Here is a 7,892-nt window from a genome sequence, read left to right as displayed (position 1 = left end):
TGCTTTAAATTTTCCACTAAAGGCCAGGTGTGGTAGCTCATGCCTGTAATTCCAGCACTTTGGGAGGCTGAGGCGGGCGGATGCCCTGAGGTCAGGAGTTCATGACCAGCCTGGCCAACGTGGCAAAATCCCGTCTCTACTTAAAAATACAAAAAATTAGCCGGGCGCGGTGGTGTGCACCTGTAGTCCCAGCTACTCAGGAGGCTGAGTTAGGAGAATTGCTTGAAGCTGGGAGGCGGAGGTTGCAGTGAGCCAAGATTGCATGGCTGCACTCCAGCCTGGGCAACAGACTGAGACTCCGTCTCAAAATAAAATAAAATAAAATAAAATAAAATTTTCACTAAAAATGAAATGGACATGTCTGGAGCCATCACATTTTTTTTTTTTTTTGAGATGGAGTCTCACTCTGTCACCCAGGCTGGAGTGCAGTGGCACAATCTCGGCTCACTGCAAGCTCCACCTCCCGGGTTCACGCCATTCTCCTGCCTCAGCCTCCCCAGTAGCTGGGACTACAGGCGCCTGCCACCAGGCCCAGCTAATTTTTTGTATTTTTAGTAGAGACGGGGTTTCACCGTGTTAGCCAGGATGGTCTTGATCTATTGACCTCATGATCTGCCCACCTGGGCCTCCCAAAGTGCTGGGATTACAGGCATGAGCCACCACGCCTGGCCCGAGCCATCGCAGATTTTGTACTCAGAATCTCTGAGATAAGTGATTAAGGAATCTGCTTTTTTAACAAGCTCCTCCGACTATGCCTACAGACAATACCGTTTGAAGATTCCAGCCCCAGTCTGTGAATTACAAATGAACAGAGTTTCTCTTATCCCAGTCTAGGATACAATCCAGGTTTTCACCACCCTGGTGAAAGGTGTCTTTGCTGTCTCATTTGTCGGCTCCCTTTGGTGAACCCAGACCTGTGTTCAGGAAGTGATGATGAAGCCTTTCCCTTCACCTTCACAAAAAGCTGTGATTTGGCACAGTGTTATTTATATATTAACCTATTGTATATTTTGTTTGCTGGGAATGGTAAATTTTATTAATTTACCAGTCAATAATTAGACCACTTCTACAAACAAACAAACAAGGCTGTGAGGTCAAGCATAAATTGTTGAATTGATTTTTAAATTCATATTCCACTTGTTCATACCTTCTGTCTTATCACTATCAAATACCACAACCTTAAGTGGTAATTTGTCTTCAAACCAAATATCAGTTAACTGTGCAGTCACACAAACTGATTTTTTTTTCTTCTTACCAATAGCAGTTTAACAAAAGCATATTTTTCTTTTTAGAATTCAATAAGAAAAAATATTTATTTCTGCCTTCCAGATTTTGGGGGTGAAATAGCTAGCTCTCTGAAGCTAATTTTTGGGTTGCTATTTTAAAATTATGTTTCCAAGCCCAGGAACCACGCAGACTGTCCACCAGAGCTGCCCCTGAGTTCCTCGTTTGTGATTTCTGTACGGCTGGCCCCATTTGAACTTTAGATTCCAATGGAGCTCTGGATTTCTATATGATATCCTCTGAGCACTTAAGCCCTTGCTTTGTCAGCGTATTACATTGAGTTTATTGTTGTTCTGTTGCTCTATAAAAAGCATCCTGTCATTACCTCTCTCCTATGGGGGGGCTCTCTCCATCAGTCTATTCTGCTCGTTCACTTCATAGTACAAAAGTGCTCAGTAGTCTCCCTCTCCCTCTCCCTCTCCCTCTCCCCACGGTCTCCCTCTCCCTCTCTTTCCACGGTCTCCCTCTGAGGCCGAGCCGAAGCTGGACTGTACTGCTGCCATCTCGGCTCACTGAAACCTCCCTGCCTGATTCTCCTGCCTCAGCCTGCCGAGTGCCTGTGATTGCAGGCGCGCGCCGCCACGCCTGACTGGTTTTCGTATTTTTTTGGTGGAGACGGGGTTTCACCGTGTTGGCCGGGCTGGTCTCCAGCTCCTAACCGCGAGTGATCTGCCAGCCTCGGCCTCCCGAGGTGCCGGGATTGCAGACGGAGTCTCGTTCACTCAGTGCTCAATGGTGCCCAGGCTGGAGTGCAGCGGCGTGATCTCGGCTCGCTACAACCTCCACCTCCCAGCCGCCTGCCTTGGCCTCCCAAAGTGCCGAGATTGCAGCCTCTGCCCCGCCGCCACCCCGTCTGGGAAGTGAGGAGCGTCTCTGCCTGGCCGCCCATCGTCTGGGATGTGAGGAGCCCCTCTGCCTGGCTGCCCAGTCTGGAAAGTGAGGAGCGCCTCTTCCCGGCCGCCATCCCATCTAGGAAGTGAGGAGCGTCTCTGCCCGGCCGCCCATCATCTGAGATATGGGGAGCGCCTCTGCCCTCCCGCCCCGTCTGGGATGTGAGGAGCGTCTCTGCCCGGCTGCCCCATCTGAGAAGTGAGGAGACCCTCTGCCTGGCAACCGCCCCGTCTGAGAAGTGAGGAGACCCTCTGCCTGGCAACCGCCCCGTCTGAGAAGTGAGGAGCCCCTCCGCCCGGCAGCCACCCGGTCTGGGAAGTGAGGAGTGTCTCTGCCCGGCAGCCGCCCCCTCTGGGAGGGAGGTGGGGGGGTCAGCCCCCTGCCCGGCCAGCCGCCCCGTCCGGGAGGTGAGGGGCGCCTCTGCCCGGCCGCCCCTACTGGGAAGTGAGGAGCCCCTCTGCCCGGCCACCACCCCGTCTGGGAGGTGTACCCAACAGCTCATTGAGAACAGGCCATGATGACAATGGCGGTTTTGTGGAATAGAAAGGGGGGAAAGGTGGGGAAAAGATTGAGAAATCGGATGGTTGCGGTGTCTGTGTAGAAAGAAGTAGACATGGGAGACTTTTCATTTTGTTCTGTACTAAGAAAAATTCTTCTGCCTTGGGATCCTGTTGATCTGTGACCTTACCCCCAACCCTGTGCTCTCTGAAACATGTGCTGTGTCCACTCAGGGTTAAATGGATTAAGGGGGGTGCAAGATGTGCTTTGTTAAACAGATGCTTGAAGGCAGCATGCTCGTTAAGAGTCATCACCACTCCCTAATCTCAAGTACCCAGGGACACAAACACTGAGGAAGGCCACACGGTCCTCTGCCTAGGAAAACCAGAGACCTTTGTTCACTTGTTTATCTGCTGACCTTCCCTCCACTATTGTCCTATGACCCTGCCAAATCCCCCTCTGCGAGAAACACCCAAGAATGATCAATAAAAATAAATAAATAAATTAAAAAAAAAAAGTGCTCAGTAGATGCTATTGGCTGACATCCAGTCCTAGACAATCTTATTAACTGGCACACCTACAGAAACTAAGTATTATATTATTATGGGATCTTGAAGGCATTTTAAAGAACACAGTAACTATATGCCGAAGAGGCTAGGAGAGCTTTCACCCAAATGGCTGTTTTATTACCCCTGCGTTGCCCAGATTTATGCTCAGCATTTAGCATAGAGCAATGAACGCAACTTTAAATACGAGATTTGTTTTCAGCTGAGCAGACAAGTGTTTGTTTTTTACACAAATGAAAGCCCGTACGTCAGTGTTTTGTCATTTGTGCTTTTTTGTAGAACTCACATGTGATGACTTCATTGCAGATTAACGTCCAGCACTGCCAGGGAATTTTCGAGGGGCTGAGCCCCTCGAACTGGCATTTGTCCTGGGTCAGCCCACTGGCATTTGTGATAATGCCCATTAGATAGGAGGACTGTTTCCTGAAGTGAAAGAGCAAATTCCTCTGAGCATTCTCCGTGGTGTGAGGAATTGCTTCTCAAGGAAGGAATTGAAATCATTTGACCATTTCTCCTCACCCATAGTCTCAGTTTCCTGACATTCTGAGTTTTGCAGTGACACATTCTTTTGGGTATGTGAACTGACCAAACGGGATGTTGCCTCACAGAGCATGTTGCAGGGAGCTGCCTGCCTGAACCACTCTCACCTCTAATTTCCAGTGGAGAGAGAGGCCGTCGTGCACACACACACGTGTGTGTGTGTGTGTGTAGGTCTTCTCTTGACAAAGGATAGCATGAATTTGATCAATTCAGTTAATTACGTGATGGATGTAAAAACAAACCTCCAAAAAGGGTGAAGTGGTAACATAATACATGGGATACCAGCAAGTTCAAAGTCATCTTCTCGTATTTTCCAGTCTAACCTATAAATCCTATGTTTCTTCTCTTTGTATGATAGCGTTAAAGAAAAACTAGGATTATCCCTGAACCAGAACCCTGAATTTCAGAGATCCTCCATAATACATTGCTCTACTCTCACCAAACAAAACACTTTCAGGCCCTAGAATGGCTTAGAATTAATTCCACAGTTGGCAGTGGTGATGTTCAAGTTGTGGTGTTCCTTCCTAAGGTTAGGGAAATTCCATTCAAAGTCCCCAAATTCTTTTAGATTTCTGGCATGTACAGCATGCAGAATTTAATATAGCTAAGTAGTTTTATTTTAAAAACTATTCAATATCAACGGGATGTGTGTCACAACTATGCCTTACTTAAGATCATCATAAATGCCTTTTTTTAGATGTTCTGTTCACAATCCTAGGAACGCACAGCTATGGGCTTTAATTGGCAGCATATGGTGCCATTACTTTCTGTAGAAATGCATTTCCCTCCCCAAATTTGATGTTAATAATTTGATTCACTAGACTTAAAATTCACAGAAAGGTTATTGGCTTTATCTTTCCTTCTAAAATATTCTTTTCACTCTGTTGATACTTGGTAAGCTCCAGCTCTTCCCAATTTTTCTTTGGATAAAAGGTTTATTTATTCAATGAACACCTACCACATGCCAGGGACTTCACATGTACTACCTCATTTGATCCTCATATCACTAAGAAACAGATATAAATACCTGCTTTACAAATGAGAAAAACAAGGCTTTGACGTTTTAAGAAACTTGGTTAAGATCTCACAACCAGCGAAATGTGTTGGCTCCAAAGCCCGGGTCTTTCCCAGATGTTCAGCTGCCTCCCAGACCAGAGGCCATATGCTTGCAATATAAGATCAGGAAAGGCTTCCTGAAGGAAGTGGCAGGATTGGGAGGAGTTTTAAGACAAGAGCAATGGGAGCTTTCAGAGCAATAAGTGGGAAAACTATTAAGAATCAAAACCATCTGGAAAATAAACAGAAACACATACACAGCATTCCTGGGCAGCTGAAGGAACCATGAGTTCACGTCACTTGCCTGGTTGGTTCTTTAGAAAGTCATTAATTTCAATTGTTCTGTCACATTTATTGATCACCTCCTACTTGCCAGGCCCTTTTCTAGGTGCTGGGATGGAACCAAGACTAAAATAATCCCTGCCATAGAGCTGTTGTCAAGTAGGAGGTAAGGCCCTCCGTCCCTCCCTCGCTTCCTTCCCTCCCTCTTTCCTTCCTTCCTTCCTTCCGTCCTCCCTCCCTCCTTCCCTCCCTCCCTTCCTCACCTTCACTTATTAATTCACGTAGACTCCCTTTTTCAGTAACCGCAGAAGAGCGTCCTGGAGAGAAGGTTCCAGAGAAGCCTGGCGCAGGTTCCGGCCTGGCGGAGGCTCCCCGGGGTCGTGGAGCTGCGCGTGGGCATCACCACCTGGCTGTCTGTGTCTGCAGCCTGGGTCCAAGATGTGTGGGCCGGGCTTGCAGGCAGAGGTCCAGAGAGGCTGTTGGGAGTTGACCATTTCCATCTGAAGGGCTTCGTAGTCTCTGAGGTACCTTTGCTTTCTCATTTGTCGGCTCCCTTTGTTCAGAGTCCGGTTGGCCCTGGGCCTCCGCCTGATGCTGGGCTCGCACGGAAAGCGCCAGCTCGTGTGTTGGTCCCCACCACTAAACCTATGCAGAGAGCACCGCACGCGAGAGGCTGGCTTACTCCTCTCCTGCGGCTGCACACAGGCCGGGGTGCAGGAGGGCTGGATCTGGTTTGAGGGAGAAGGGAGAGCTGGGCCTGGGAACCAAAGGAGGGGATGGCTAGAGAAAGTGCCAAGGCTGCATCCGGAAGACATTCCAGGAATGTGGGGCCAGGTGCGGTGGCGCGCACCTGAGATCCCAGCACTCAGGAGGCTGAGTTGGGAGGATCACTTGAGGCCAGGAGATAGAGGCTGCAGTGAGCCGAGATTGGGCCACTACACTCCAGCCTGGGCAACAGAGCAAGACTCTGTCGAAAGAGAGAGGGAGAGAAAAGAAAAAGGAAGGAAAGGAAAGAAAGGAGAAAGTTACAGGGAGAAGACAGCAACCAGCCAGCCAGGTAATGCCTGAGATGACCAGGAGACGTCAAGCTAGGAGAAAGGCCTGAAACAGATCCTCCCTCGGCCTCACAGGAGCCCAGCCTACCCACACCTTGGTTCCGGATTTCCAGCCCCCATGAGTGTGAGAGGAGTGAACTCCTGTTGTTTAGGATCCCGATGTTGGCAGAGCTTTCCCTAGCTGACTACCAGGGCCTGCCCTGAGAAGCCCTCACCCTCGGTGCTCAGCTGCCATGGGACCTCTCGGCTCTGTCTACTTCCACTTGCCTCTTCCCCACAACTGCTGCTCCCACTCAGTAGCCAGAGTGCGGTTTTGGGGTTTTTTTTGGTGTTTTTTTTTTTTCTTTTTACAGGTTCTGGTTCTGTCGCCCAAGCTGGAGGGCAGAGCGGCAATCTCGGCTCACTGCAGCCTCAACCTCCCAGGCTCAAGCAATCCTCCAGCCTCAGTCTCCCAAGTAGCTGGGACCGGAGGCCCGCACCATCATGCCCGGGGAATTTTTGTATTTTTTGTAGAGATGGGGTCTTGCTATGTTGCCCAGGCTGGTCTGAAATGCCTGGCCTCAAGCGATCTGCCCTCCACTGCCTCCCAAAGTTCTGGGATTATGGATGTGAGCCCTGCCTCAGCGTGCTCTTTATTTTATTTATTATTAATTTATTTTTGAGGAGCTTTGCTCTTGTTGCCCAGGCTGGAGTGCAATGGCGTGATCTCGGCTCACCGCAACCTCCGCCTCCCGGGTTCAAGCGATTCTCCTGCCTGAGCCTCCTGAGTAGCTGGGATTACAGGCATGAGCCACCCTGCCCGGCTAATTTTGTACTTTTAGTAGAGACGGGGTTTCTCCACGTTGGTCAGGCTGGTCTCGAACTCCCAACCTCACGTGATCACACCCCCTTGGCCTCCCAAAGCGTTGGGATTAAAGGCGTGAGCCACCGCTCCCGGCCACAGCGTGCTCTTTATAACATCAAGTTTCGCCCCCTTAAGCCTTCCAGTGACTTCCATCCTTCCCTTCTCACAGGGCCTGGCTGGGCCGCCCCCCCACCCCCGGGCCTCCCCTCTCCTCCCTGCAGCCTCAGCCACCGCCCCTCCGCCCCTGCACTGTGCGACGACTGCAGCCTCCACGTGCCCTTCCTCCTGAAGATGTAAGTGGTTTCATGACTTAGTGTATAAAGGCGAACATGACCCAGACTGGAGTTTTTATTATTATAGATTCAATGTTATCACATTCAACTATTTATTTTGATTTTAAAAGAAATGAAAATTAAAACGTTTCCCTGGGCCGCTAGAAGCAGCGCGGGACCAGCACTGGCCTATGGGGAAGCCGCCCGGGCAGGTCCCCACCCAGGGGCGAGGCGGAGGGGTGAGGGCGGAGAAGGGGTGTGGGGAGCAGGGGCCGGAGGGGTCGTGGGGGGGCGCGGAGGGGTGGGACAGGCGGGAGCCGGAGGGGTGAGGAGAGCGGGGGCGGGGGGAGGAAGGGTGAGAGGAGCGGGCGGGGCGGAGGGGTGAGGAGAGTGGGGGGCGGAGGGGTGAGGAGGGTGGGGGCCGGAGGGGTGAGAGGAGCGGGCGGGGCGGAGGGGTGAGGAGAGTGGGGGACGGGGGGTGGGGTGGGCGGGGGACGGAGGGGGGAGGCGAGCGGGGGGCGGAGGGGTGAGGAGAGTTGGGGACGGGCTGGGTCCTCAACTCGCCTCAGCCGCGCAGCCAAGCGGGCAGCCTTGGGGAGAACGC

General features: G+C 51.1%; 1 long non-coding RNA gene across 1 annotated transcript; it reads left to right on the top strand.

Annotated features, from left to right (window-relative positions):
* The first annotated feature begins 5,151 nt into the window (after nucleotides 1-5,151).
* Nucleotides 5,152-7,284, top strand: LOC134756961 (uncharacterized). The gene is made up of 3 exons (XR_010130491.1): nucleotides 5,152-5,283; nucleotides 5,417-5,641; nucleotides 7,186-7,284. It is a non-coding gene; the product is annotated as an uncharacterized lncRNA (long non-coding RNA).
* The last annotated feature ends 608 nt before the right edge of the window (nucleotides 7,285-7,892 follow it).

The sequence above is a fragment of the Gorilla gorilla genome, chromosome 14, assembly GCF_029281585.2.
Source record: "Gorilla gorilla gorilla isolate KB3781 chromosome 14, NHGRI_mGorGor1-v2.1_pri, whole genome shotgun sequence".
Taxonomy (NCBI): domain Eukaryota; kingdom Metazoa; phylum Chordata; class Mammalia; order Primates; family Hominidae; genus Gorilla; species Gorilla gorilla.
This window is presented reverse-complemented; position numbering and strand designations above follow the sequence as displayed.